Below are 14414 nucleotides of genomic sequence, written 5' to 3' on the forward strand. Positions count from 1 at the left end.
TTGCGTTTTGTGCACACGTGTGGCAACTACCGTCAAGCCGGCGGCTGTTCCGCGCATTTCCAGCCCTCCAGGTAAGCACAAAAACCAAGTAGCCGGTTGTGAAAGAGTTTCATGTATCATTTGAGCCCTGGTGGTGGGCCGTTTGAAATTGATTTAAATGGTCACAGTAGAGATTGTAGCAAGTGTCTTGTTGAGTGCGACGAAAAAGTGTTTCCGCCCGGAACCGAACCGGAGACCTTCTGCGAGTTAGGCAGACGTGACAACCGCTTCACCACGGAAACTGCTACGCTCTGTGCTCCACATCTGACACAACTTGTAGGACGATCGCAACTTTGGCGTAAAAATCACTTTGCGGAAACGCGCAATGCAAGTATTTCGCATTCGTATGCAACAATCGACAGCAACCTTGCCTGTCTGAATGCCATTACGAATGAGAGCCCAAGAAGTCGTCGGAAATGCTCGCGGCCGAGTCCTCAGTAGCATCAGGTACGGTACTCTTTCTTTCCGTACGAGTTACCGTCAATTCGCGCAGTCGCTATTGCAAATGGTGCCACCAAAAGCAATCACTTCGTTAGCGGTTATTGCAAATGATGTCACCAAAAGCAATCACTTCGCTAGCGGCGAGGAGGCTGGGCTCAGCGGTAGCTCTACATGGAGGCACCAGCAGCTCCGACGGGCCACCGCTGGCGCGCCGGCGCCCGGACCCACGACCCTCAATGACGCTGCAGTCGATGTACTTCTTAATATCGCTTTTGGAAGAAGGAAACCAGGTGTAAATCACACAGTATTTTACTGATGATCTGGGAACGCAAGTTTAGAATAAGTAGAACATTATATAAAATGTATTGTGTGGACGAGCGACACCCACGCCTCGCTCTTCCCAGATTATCGGTGCTGCACGGAATGATTGTTAAGGCACCGACGGCTTCAGAGTTCGTCTTCTCGAAGTTTTGCTTTTGCAGTACATTCCGCAATCTTTTCGTTATGAGTCGTCTGTTTCGGTTTCCCGATGCAGTTTTGCTCACTGCTCTCGACTTCTCTTAACCCCGAGCCACCACTAGCCGAAAATTCCGCACTGCTATCTGGTCAATCTGCAGAGCTCGATGAGGGCATCGCGGTCGTTCTTGAGCTGATGAAACGGCCGAATCTGTAGTTGTTCCCAGATCTCTCCCACAACAACGGCCTCCCGGACGCTTGGATTACAGGAGTACGCCACTACTCCGAGCCGGAGAACTGCATTTGAAAGCAGAATAACATGAGCTACACGTAACTCCGATTTCTGTGTCTGACCTACTTTTAATGAAACTGTCGTCGATTTACTTACTACTATCGCTGCTGGACGAAGCAGATTAGGTGAAAACCATACAGTATTCATGTAACGAAGAGGTAATGGAAATGTAGGTAAAACAATGTCAAAAAAAGTTGTGTGGTGGAGCGACACGTACAGTTGGCTCTTCCTAGATGATCATAGCTGCACGGAATAATTCTTAAGGCACCGACGCCTTCAGGAGTGGTCTTCTGGAAGTTTTGCTTGCAGTATATTCCGCAATCTTTTCGTTATGAGTTGGTGTTTCGGATTCCCGATGTTCTTTTGCTTAGTGCATTTGCCTTCCCTTGACACTGAGAAAGCACATGACGAAAGTGAAACACCACCGTCTGTTCATCTACAGAGCGCGATGAAATGATTCACTCTATATTCATTACCTTTCATATTCTTCCCATCAATGGTGAGCGCTGCCTTCAGAAAGGGCTTTTGTTTCTGATTTACATGGAAGTTTGTGTTCCTCGGAGCTGGTCTGCTTGGGATTAGCTTCATTGCCACTGGCAGGTGGCTCGTTGGTCTAGGGGAGGTGACCTAATGGATGGCACAGTCAGCCGGCGGACGCGGTCGAGGTCGGACGTGCTGTGCTGCGCGCCGCGCCGTCGCTGTTTACGTGTGGTGAGTCGCTGCGCTTGCTTCAGTGTCTACCAGTGTTTTGGCGTGATCTGAAAATGAACTCGGTTTCCTGATGTCTCAACCGAGTAGGAAAGATACACTGAAGTTTTCTTTTGACAGGAACTTTGTCCGACCTAAATCTTTTGAAGTTGAGCAATGGTTAGAAGATGAAGTGAAGATAGGACTTGAGGATATCATCGGGATACATCTATGGATTGTCAGTAGCACCGTTTTCGTTAAATTAGATAGATCAGACATGTGTGAGAAAATAGTTGAATCTTGTGGTGGTATCCTAAAGTTTAAACATAGCGATGGAAATGTGGGAGAAGTTGCTGTTTCGCATGCCGGCCTAGGAATACGGACTGTTCGAAGTTTTGAACTTCCATTTGAAATAACCAGTGAACAGATCAACGCAGTGCTCTGTCCGTACGGTAAAATCATAAGCAATATTGCGGAACGTTGGTCTAGTGCACATAAATTCCCGGTTCTTAATGGGGTGCGGCAATTGAAAATCGAGCTGCAGTAGCACATCCCGTCTTATGTTAATGTATGCGAGTATCGTGCGATAGTAATGTACGATGATCAGCCTCGAACGTGTGCCGCATGCAACTCGACAGGTCACGTGCGTGCCGAATGCATGCAGAGGCGAGTGGCGCAGCTGCCTGCCGGCGAGGCTGCCAGGCCCCCCGCGATGACAACACTGCCTGTGACGTACGTCGCCGTAGCGCGTGGGCTTTCGGCTACATCCACGGTCACCGAAGTCAGTGAGAATACTGTAGTGCCTGCGACAATGACGCGAATGGAGATTGTTGCAACGCCGGAAGAGACCCCACCTAAACCCGTAGAAATATCGCCGTCCGTCGTAGTCACAGAAGAACAGGCATCCGACATGCAAACGGCTACGTCCCCATCGGCCGCTGCTACTCCACGGAGGGCATTTCCAGCAGGTTACGATCAAAGCCCACAAAATCGTACGTCTCCCAGAAAAACTAAAAAACGGAGAGTTGCCCGCCAGGGTGCAGAACAGATTGCACCGGTTCTGCGCGAAAAAGGCTAAACAGATAGGTGAACAACTCAGTGAACAAGCATCTGATAGCACAAACCATGATCATCCATCAGCCAGTTTACCATCAGTCCTTGACAATGTCTCAGATGCTCTACCTCTGAACCCCGAACAGTCAGCTAAACTCCGAGCCGACTGTGATGTCCGCATGGTCAAACTCTATCCTGTTGAAGAGTCGGTAACGACCTCGACCCAGCCACCGCCAACTATTTGGGCAGACGATACAGAACCCAATGCCGCAGTAGACAGTATGGATACGTCAGAAACGGTGACAGCCATAACTTCAGTCTCCAAAGACGACGATGTTAATGAGAAAGATAACGCCTCGACAGAACCTACCGCGCAAAAAGAACGCACGGCTGATCCCTTTTGAAACGGAGAATATTTTTAACTCTGCCTTTAAAGTGACTGTCAATACATGTTTTTGTTATCTGGCATTGCTTCCAAAGTGCTTTTTCGACGTGACTTGTTTTTCCAGTTTATTTATGTTTGATATTGGACTGATTTTAGGCATTGCTCCTGTTTAGTCCACCACAATTCCGCCACAGGCCTATCGACTTGCTACTCTCAATATTAATAAGATACGTAGCGCTCTTAAACTACAACATTTAAAAGACTTTTTATATGCAGCTGATGTAGACATTTTATTTGTACAAGAAGTAACGGAGATCAGACTTGATTGCATACCAGGTTATAATGTGATCACTAATCCTGGGGCCGGTTGCGAATTAGGTACAGCCTTTATTGTGAAGGAAGGTATAATTATTAATGACGTCACAAAATTGCCGAACAGTAGTGGCATTGCGAGCACTTTTTATAACAACAGACTAATTAATGTATATGCCCCATCCGGTTCCAGTAATAGGCGTCAAAGAGCAGAATTTTTTAAAGAAGAAATAGTTCCTCTCTTTGGCGTCCGCCACAACAATGTCATCTTCGGAGGCGACTTTAACTGTGTCATCAGTGCAAAGGACCAGACTCCCAATCTTAACAAATCACTTGAACTGGAACGAATTGTACGAGACTTGTGCTTAGTTGACTCTTGGGAGCTCAAGCATGGGGCAGCACCTGGGTTTACCCATATCACGACCCATTCGGCAAGCCGTCTCGATCGAATTTATGTCACACCCACTTTGAGGAATCACATTCTGCAGTCAGAAGTATGGCCAGTGGCGTTCTCAGATCATGCTGCATACATCTGTACTATCACTCTAGACCGACAACGGACGTTTCGATACAGGGGCCTGTGGAAATTAAATGTTTCACATCTACAAGACTCGGCGTGTCAAGAAGCCTTCCTCAATACCTAGCGAGAATGTGAGCAAAGATTTGCCTCTTATAATTCGGCCATTGATTGGTGGCTCAGGTTCGCCAAACCTAAAATTAGGTGGTGTTTCACGAACTACGCACGGGAAAAGAGCTTTTGGCTTCAAAGGACGATCAATTTCTATTTTCATTGTCTGCGGGAACTGTATATGCTCGGCACTTCGGCTGTCGAGAATTGTCAACGAATTAAGAAAATCCAGGCCAAAATCGTAACCCTAAGGAGGACTCAGCTAGAAGGCTACAAAATCAGGTCGCGGGTCCAGACTACTGTACACCAAGAACTCACCTCAGTCTACCATATGATCCAAGAAAGTAAGAAAGGGTCCCGTAAAATACTGACGGAGTTAATTGCTGAGGATGGGGCAACGCTGACTACGCACAACGAGATTAAAGCGGCGGTGCTAAACTACTTCACCACCTTGATGTCAAATAAAGAAGTTAACGTGCAAGCGCAGAATGATCTTTTGAATAATTTGCGCAACAGAGTCAGTCCCGTGGACGCGGAAAAGCTATTAGACGTGGCAACCGAAGAAGACGTGGAATATGTACTCTGGGACAGTGCTAAGAATAAATCCCCCGGACCTGACGGATTTCCCGCCGAATTCTATCAAAAATTCTGGAACACCATAAAGGCGAAGATCACTTGCATCTGTAACGAATTTCTAGACCACAACAACGTGATCCCCACCAGCTTCTGTGAAGGCATAATCGTTCTAATTAAAAAAAAACTCAGGCAGTGCACACGTAAAAAATCTAAGACCGATAACGCTGCTCAACAGCGACTATAAAATCTTTGCGAGACTTTTGGCCCAAAGGCTTAAATCTACAATGACCAGTATCATTGGCCCTTACCAGACCAGCGTGGGCAAGGATCGGAAAATTCAACAGACTTTGTGCGACTACCGTGATTTAATCTCTATTGCGGAAGTCTGTAAACTGAAATGTGCCATCATGTCTTTGGATTTCTACAAAGCTTTTGACAGGGTAAACCACCAGTATCTCTTTCATACCATGTATGCAATGGGTTTTCCACCTGGGTTCGTCGCAATTATACGACAGATGGTAGCGACTAATTTATCCAGAGTCATCATCAATGGCCAGCCTACCCGAGCAATAGAGATAGCAGGGCTGCCCAATGTCCATGGCGCTTTTTGCGATTGCCATTGAGCCTTTGTTAGCTACCCTGACGCAAAGTTTACAGGGCATCGTCATACATGGATCCCGAGTAGTGTGCAAGGCGTATGCAGACGATGTCGGTTTCCTTGTACTAAATAGAACTGAAGTGGAGACCGCACTACAGATAGTCAGGCAATATGAGCAAGCGTCAGGTGCACAACTAAACTGGACAAAGTCTGGAATATTCAATATTGGCCGCGGCCTAGGATCGCACCCTCACAGGCAACTACGTCAGCTGAAGATCTTCAAGTGTCTTGGAATTGATTTTCAGAGTAATATTCGGCACACAATTGCAACCAACTATAGAAAGCTTCTACGGACTATTCTTGCCAGCATACGGGAGCACGGAGTACGCAAACTAAATGAAATTCAGAAAGTAGCGGTCGCAAATGTATATCTCACCTCCAAACTCAATTATATCGCTCAAGTTTTGCCAATGTCTGCACTCACTGCAAAACGACTTATGTCAGCATTAGGACAGTTTGTCAGCCATCATCACATTTTTAAAGTTCAGTTTGACACCTTAACGCTTGCCACAAAAAATGGTGGCTTAAATCTGGTCGATGTTGGAAAGAAGGCGCAAGCTTTATACACATCAAAAATTTTCCACCAATGGAAACACTCAGCTGATAGTCTCGCTGCTCACCTGCTTACTGAGATAGCTCCGGCCGACCTCAGTCCACCTATCACGGTGCAACATATTCCAAACGAACTTTACCATTTAAAATGGTTTTTACTGGAGTACAGTTATGTACACACAAGGATCCCCGAACAAGAAATGAAGACAGTGAAACACGTGTACCAGGAACTCATGAAGGATAAGAAGCCAAATAACATCGAAGAAAAATACAACTTTTACGACTGGAAGGTAATCTGGGAGAACGTCCATTGTCCGTACTCGCCGTCAACAATGAAAGCCACTTGGTATTTCGCAGTTAACAGAAAATTGGCCACTAACTCCAACCTACATACAATACATCTCGCAGAATCACCTTTGTGCACAACGTGTAATTTAATAGATACTGATGAACACAGGTTTGTGTGCGACAAAGTAAAAGATATATGGGAATATATCACGAACAAGTTAGCACTCATCAGTAGAACACCGCCCAGATATATAACACCTGCTGCCTCTCTGACGCCGGATGATACTCCGTACCCACGGACGAGAAGGAACGCACTAAACTGGTTAAAAGCCGCAACGGTACATTACTTATTTACAAAAGAAGAAAAGAGTAAAGAAGACTTCTGGGTCTATCTTACAACTCAGCACCATCTGCTAATGAAAACGAAAAACTATAAGGATAATTTCGCCAACTACCTGCTCAAAACTGTAACCTAAAGAAAAGAGACTACCAGATCAATTGATTGACTTTCATGTTAACGAGCATTCAGAAGATACTCACTCCAGATAAGACGGACCATCTATAAGGTGAATGAATTGTCATGTTGACCGAAACACAAGTTACAAACATACAGACGTAATCGATTGGCAAGAGTTCAAGCTTCATTTCCAAGACGAAGAAAATTCAGTTTTCTATTTCGAGGAATCTTTTAGTTCTCTTTCAATTTCGCAGAGATCAGAACACAGCTTTTTAATTTTAGCAGAAATGGATTTTCACTTTTCTTTTAAGTCCTTTGCCTTTTTCTGTTACCACAAGGCAATGGAGCAGCGATAAATTTCAGTTATTATCTCCTTCATATGGATGATTGTATCGTGCACGGCGCATGTAATCCACCACGTTTTCAATTTCCTTAATTTCAAGGCCTTTGAATGCCGCGCCGACGAAGGCGACTTAATGGCGAGCGGAAGGACGGGCTATAAGGGGTGGATGGAGGCCCGAAAAAAAAAGGGGTATGATTCGTGCTTTGGGTGCAGGAGGTCCCGGGTTCAAATCCCGGACGAGCCCTTGCGTTTTGTGCACAACGTGTGGCAACTACCGTCATGCCGGCGGCTGTTCCGCGCATTTCCAGCCCTCCAGGTAAGCACAAAAACCAAGTAGCCGGTTCTGAAAGAGTTTCATGTATCATTTGAGCCCTGGTGGTGGGCCGTTTGAAATTGATTTAAATGGTCACAGTAGAGATTGTAGCAAGTGTCTTGTTGAGTGCGACGAAAAAGTGTTTCCGCCCGGAATCGAACCGGGGACCTTCTGCGTGTTAGGCAGACGTGATAACCGCTACACCACGGAAACTGCTACGCTCTGTGCTCCACATCTGACACAACTTGTAGGACGATCGCAACTTTGGCGTAAAAATCACTTTGCGGAAACGCACAATGCAGGAATTTCGCATTCGTATGCAACAATCGACAGCTCCCTTGCCTGTCTGAATGCCATCACGAATGAGAGCCCAAGTAGTCGTCGGAAATACTCTCGGCCGAGTCCTCAGTAGCATCAGCCACTCTTTCTTTCCTTACGAGGTACCGTCAATTCGCGCAGTCGCTATTGCAAATGATGTCACGAAAAGCAATCACTTCGCTAGCGGCGAGGAGCCTGGGCTCAGCGGTATCGAACCGGGGACCTTCTGCGTGTTAGGCAGACGTGATAACCGCTACACCACGGAAACTGCTACGCTCTGTGCTCCACATCTGACACAACTTGTAGGACGATCGCAACTTTGGCGTAAAAATCACTTTGCGGAAACGCACAATGCAGGAATTTCGCATTCGTATGCAACAATCGACAGCTCCCTTGCCTGTCTGAATGCCATCACGAATGAGAGCCCAAGAAGTCGTCGGAAATGCTCTCGGCCGAGTCCTCAGTAGCATCAGCCACTCTTTCTTTCCTTACGAGGTACCGTCAATTCGCGCAGTCGCTATTGCAAATGATGTCACGAAAAGCAATCACTTCGCTAGCGGCGAGGAGCCTGGGCTCAGCGGTATCGAACCGGGGACCTTCTGCGTGTTAGGCAGACGTGATAACCGCTACACCACGGAAACTGCTACGCTCTGTGCTCCACATCTGACACAACTTGTAGGACGATCGCAACTTTGGCGTAAAAATCACTTTGCGGAAACGCACAATGCAGGTATTTCGCATTCGTATGCAACAATCGACAGCTCCCTTGCGTGTCTGAATGCCATCACGAATGAGAGCCCAAGAAGTCGTCGGAAATGCTCTCGGCCGAGTCCTCAGTAGCATCAGCCACTCTTTCTTTCCTTACGAGGTACCGTCAATTCGCGCAGTCGCTATTGCAAATGATGTCACGAAAAGCAATCACTTCGCTAGCGGCGAGGAGCCTGGGCTCAGCGGTATCGAACCGGGGACCTTCTGCGTGTTAGGCAGACGTGATAACCGCTACACCACGGAAACTGCTACGCTCTGTGCTCCACATCTGACACAACTTGTAGGACGATCGCAACTTTGGCGTAAAAATCACTTTGCGGAAACGCACAATGCAGGTATTTCGCATTCGTATGCAACAATCGACAGCTCCCTTGCCTGTCTGAATGCCATCACGAATGAGAGCCCAAGAAGTCGTCGGAAATGCTCTCGGCCGAGTCCTCAGTAGCATCAGCCACTCTTTCTTTCCTTACGAGGTACCGTCAATTCGCGCAGTCGCTATTGCAAATGATGTCACCAAAAGCAATCACTTCGCTAGCGGCGAGGAGCCTGGGCTCAGCGGTATCGAACCGGGGACCTTCTGCGTGTTAGGCAGACGTGATAACCGCTACACCACGGAAACTGCTACGCTCTGTGCTCCACATCTGACACAACTTGTAGGACGATCGCAACTTTGGCGTAAAAATCACTTTGCGGAAACGCACAATGCAGGTATTTCGCATTCGTATGCAACAATCGACAGCTCCCTTGCCTGTCTGAATGCCATCACGAATGAGAGCCCAAGAAGTCGTCGGAAATGCTCTCGGCCGAGTCCTCAGTAGCATCAGCCACTCTTTCTTTCCTTACGAGGTACCGTCAATTCGCGCAGTCGCTATTGCAAATGATGTCACGAAAAGCAATCACTTCGCTAGCGGCGAGGAGCCTGGGCTCAGCGGTATCGAACCGGGGACCTTCTGCGTGTTAGGCAGACGTGATAACCGCTACACCACGGAAACTGCTACGCTCTGTGCTCCACATCTGACACAACTTGTAGGACGATCGCAACTTTGGCGTAAAAATCACTTTGCGGAAACGCACAATGCAGGTATTTCGCATTCGTATGCAACAATCGACAGCTCCCTTGCGTGTCTGAATGCCATCACGAATGAGAGCCCAAGAAGTCGTCGGAAATGCTCTCGGCCGAGTCCTCAGTAGCATCAGCCACTCTTTCTTTCCTTACGAGGTACCGTCAATTCGCGCAGTCGCTATTGCAAATGATGTCACGAAAAGCAATCACTTCGCTAGCGGCGAGGAGCCTGGGCTCAGCGGTATCGAACCGGGGACCTTCTGCGTGTTAGGCAGACGTGATAACCGCTACACCACGGAAACTGCTACGCTCTGTGCTCCACATCTGACACAACTTGTAGGACGATCGCAACTTTGGCGTAAAAATCACTTTGCGGAAACGCACAATGCAGGTATTTCGCATTCGTATGCAACAATCGACAGCTCCCTTGCCTGTCTGAATGCCATCACGAATGAGAGCCCAAGAAGTCGTCGGAAATGCTCTCGGCCGAGTCCTCAGTAGCATCAGCCACTCTTTCTTTCCTTACGAGGTACCGTCAATTCGCGCAGTCGCTATTGCAAATGATGTCACCAAAAGCAATCACTTCGCTAGCGGCGAGGAGCCTGGGCTCAGCGGTATCGAACCGGGGACCTTCTGCGTGTTAGGCAGACGTGATAACCGCTACACCACGGAAACTGCTACGCTCTGTGCTCCACATCTGACACAACTTGTAGGACGATCGCAACTTTGGCGTAAAAATCACTTTGCGGAAACGCACAATGCAGGTATTTCGCATTCGTATGCAACAATCGACAGCTCCCTTGCCTGTCTGAATGCCATCACGAATGAGAGCCCAAGAAGTCGTCGGAAATGCTCTCGGCCGAGTCCTCAGTAGCATCAGCCACTCTTTCTTTCCTTACGAGGTACCGTCAATTCGCGCAGTCGCTATTGCAAATGATGTCACGAAAAGCAATCACTTCGCTAGCGGCGAGGAGCCTGGGCTCAGCGGTATCGAACCGGGGACCTTCTGCGTGTTAGGCAGACGTGATAACCGCTACACCACGGAAACTGCTACGCTCTGTGCTCCACATCTGACACAACTTGTAGGACGATCGCAACTTTGGCGTAAAAATCACTTTGCGGAAACGCACAATGCAGGTATTTCGCATTCGTATGCAACAATCGACAGCTCCCTTGCGTGTCTGAATGCCATCACGAATGAGAGCCCAAGAAGTCGTCGGAAATGCTCTCGGCCGAGTCCTCAGTAGCATCAGCCACTCTTTCTTTCCTTACGAGGTACCGTCAATTCGCGCAGTCGCTATTGCAAATGATGTCACGAAAAGCAATCACTTCGCTAGCGGCGAGGAGCCTGGGCTCAGCGGTATCGAACCGGGGACCTTCTGCGTGTTAGGCAGACGTGATAACCGCTACACCACGGAAACTGCTACGCTCTGTGCTCCACATCTGACACAACTTGTAGGACGATCGCAACTTTGGCGTAAAAATCACTTTGCGGAAACGCACAATGCAGGTATTTCGCATTCGTATGCAACAATCGACAGCTCCCTTGCCTGTCTGAATGCCATCACGAATGAGAGCCCAAGAAGTCGTCGGAAATGCTCTCGGCCGAGTCCTCAGTAGCATCAGCCACTCTTTCTTTCCTTACGAGGTACCGTCAATTCGCGCAGTCGCTATTGCAAATGATGTCACCAAAAGCAATCACTTCGCTAGCGGCGAGGAGCCTGGGCTCAGCGGTATCGAACCGGGGACCTTCTGCGTGTTAGGCAGACGTGATAACCGCTACACCACGGAAACTGCTACGCTCTGTGCTCCACATCTGACACAACTTGTAGGACGATCGCAACTTTGGCGTAAAAATCACTTTGCGGAAACGCACAATGCAGGTATTTCGCATTCGTATGCAACAATCGACAGCTCCCTTGCCTGTCTGAATGCCATCACGAATGAGAGCCCAAGAAGTCGTCGGAAATGCTCTCGGCCGAGTCCTCAGTAGCATCAGCCACTCTTTCTTTCCTTACGAGGTACCGTCAATTCGCGCAGTCGCTATTGCAAATGATGTCACCAAAAGCAATCACTTCGCTAGCGGCGAGGAGCCTGGGCTCAGCGGTATCGAACCGGGGACCTTCTGCGTGTTAGGCAGACGTGATAACCGCTACACCACGGAAACTGCTACGCTCTGTGCTCCACATCTGACACAACTTGTAGGACGATCGCAACTTTGGCGTAAAAATCACTTTGCGGAAACGCACAATGCAGGTATTTCGCATTCGTATGCAACAATCGACAGCTCCCTTGCCTGTCTGAATGCCATCACGAATGAGAGCCCAAGAAGTCGTCGGAAATGCTCTCGGCCGAGTCCTCAGTAGCATCAGCCACTCTTTCTTTCCTTACGAGGTACCGTCAATTCGCGCAGTCGCTATTGCAAATGATGTCACCAAAAGCAATCACTTCGCTAGCGGCGAGGAGCCTGGGCTCAGCGGTATCGAACCGGGGACCTTCTGCGTGTTAGGCAGACGTGATAACCGCTACACCACGGAAACTGCTACGCTCTGTGCTCCACATCTGACACAACTTGTAGGACGATCGCAACTTTGGCGTAAAAATCACTTTGCGGAAACGCACAATGCAGGTATTTCGCATTCGTATGCAACAATCGACAGCTCCCTTGCCTGTCTGAATGCCATCACGAATGAGAGCCCAAGAAGTCGTCGGAAATGCTCTCGGCCGAGTCCTCAGTAGCATCAGCCACTCTTTCTTTCCTTACGAGGTACCGTCAATTCGCGCAGTCGCTATTGCAAATGATGTCACCAAAAGCAATCACTTCGCTAGCGGCGAGGAGCCTGGGCTCAGCGGTATCGAACCGGGGACCTTCTGCGTGTTAGGCAGACGTGATAACCGCTACACCACGGAAACTGCTACGCTCTGTGCTCCACATCTGACACAACTTGTAGGACGATCGCAACTTTGGCGTAAAAATCACTTTGCGGAAACGCACAATGCAGGTATTTCGCATTCGTATGCAACAATCGACAGCTCCCTTGCCTGTCTGAATGCCATCACGAATGAGAGCCCAAGAAGTCGTCGGAAATGCTCTCGGCCGAGTCCTCAGTAGCATCAGCCACTCTTTCTTTCCTTACGAGGTACCGTCAATTCGCGCAGTCGCTATTGCAAATGATGTCACCAAAAGCAATCACTTCGCTAGCGGCGAGGAGCCTGGGCTCAGCGGTATCGAACCGGGGACCTTCTGCGTGTTAGGCAGACGTGATAACCGCTACACCACGGAAACTGCTACGCTCTGTGCTCCACATCTGACACAACTTGTAGGACGATCGCAACTTTGGCGTAAAAATCACTTTGCGGAAACGCACAATGCAGGTATTTCGCATTCGTATGCAACAATCGACAGCTCCCTTGCCTGTCTGAATGCCATCACGAATGAGAGCCCAAGAAGTCGTCGGAAATGCTCTCGGCCGAGTCCTCAGTAGCATCAGCCACTCTTTCTTTCCTTACGAGGTACCGTCAATTCGCGCAGTCGCTATTGCAAATGATGTCACCAAAAGCAATCACTTCGCTAGCGGCGAGGAGCCTGGGCTCAGCGGTATCGAACCGGGGACCTTCTGCGTGTTAGGCAGACGTGATAACCGCTACACCACGGAAACTGCTACGCTCTGTGCTCCACATCTGACACAACTTGTAGGACGATCGCAACTTTGGCGTAAAAATCACTTTGCGGAAACGCACAATGCAGGTATTTCGCATTCGTATGCAACAATCGACAGCTCCCTTGCCTGTCTGAATGCCATCACGAATGAGAGCCCAAGAAGTCGTCGGAAATGCTCTCGGCCGAGTCCTCAGTAGCATCAGCCACTCTTTCTTTCCTTACGAGGTACCGTCAATTCGCGCAGTCGCTATTGCAAATGATGTCACCAAAAGCAATCACTTCGCTAGCGGCGAGGAGCCTGGGCTCAGCGGTATCGAACCGGGGACCTTCTGCGTGTTAGGCAGACGTGATAACCGCTACACCACGGAAACTGCTACGCTCTGTGCTCCACATCTGACACAACTTGTAGGACGATCGCAACTTTGGCGTAAAAATCACTTTGCGGAAACGCACAATGCAGGTATTTCGCATTCGTATGCAACAATCGACAGCTCCCTTGCCTGTCTGAATGCCATCACGAATGAGAGCCCAAGAAGTCGTCGGAAATGCTCTCGGCCGAGTCCTCAGTAGCATCAGCCACTCTTTCTTTCCTTACGAGGTACCGTCAATTCGCGCAGTCGCTATTGCAAATGATGTCACGAAAAGCAATCACTTCGCTAGCGGCGAGGAGCCTGGGCTCAGCGGTATCGAACCGGGGACCTTCTGCGTGTTAGGCAGACGTGATAACCGCTACACCACGGAAACTGCTACGCTCTGTGCTCCACATCTGACACAACTTGTAGGACGATCGCAACTTTGGCGTAAAAATCACTTTGCGGAAACGCACAATGCAGGTATTTCGCATTCGTATGCAACAATCGACAGCTCCCTTGCCTGTCTGAATGCCATCACGAATGAGAGCCCAAGAAGTCGTCGGAAATGCTCTCGGCCGAGTCCTCAGTAGCATCAGCCACTCTTTCTTTCCTTACGAGGTACCGTCAATTCGCGCAGTCGCTATTGCAAATGATGTCACGAAAAGCAATCACTTCGCTAGCGGCGAGGAGCCTGGGCTCAGCGGTATCGAACCGGGGACCTTCTGCGTGTTAGGCAGACGTGATAACCGCTACACCACGGAAACTGCTACG

General features: G+C 48.8%; 1 non-coding gene across 1 annotated transcript; it reads right to left on the reverse strand.

Moving 5' to 3' along the window:
- Positions 1-7620: 7620 nt before the first annotated feature.
- Trnav-aac (transfer RNA valine (anticodon AAC)) lies at positions 7621-7693 on the reverse strand. Its single transcript has one exon. It is a non-coding gene; the product is annotated as a tRNA-Val (tRNA).
- Between the last annotated feature and the right edge of the window lie 6721 nt (positions 7694-14414).

Source organism: Schistocerca cancellata, chromosome 2, assembly GCF_023864275.1.
Source record: "Schistocerca cancellata isolate TAMUIC-IGC-003103 chromosome 2, iqSchCanc2.1, whole genome shotgun sequence".
Taxonomy (NCBI): Eukaryota; Metazoa; Arthropoda; class Insecta; order Orthoptera; family Acrididae; genus Schistocerca; species Schistocerca cancellata.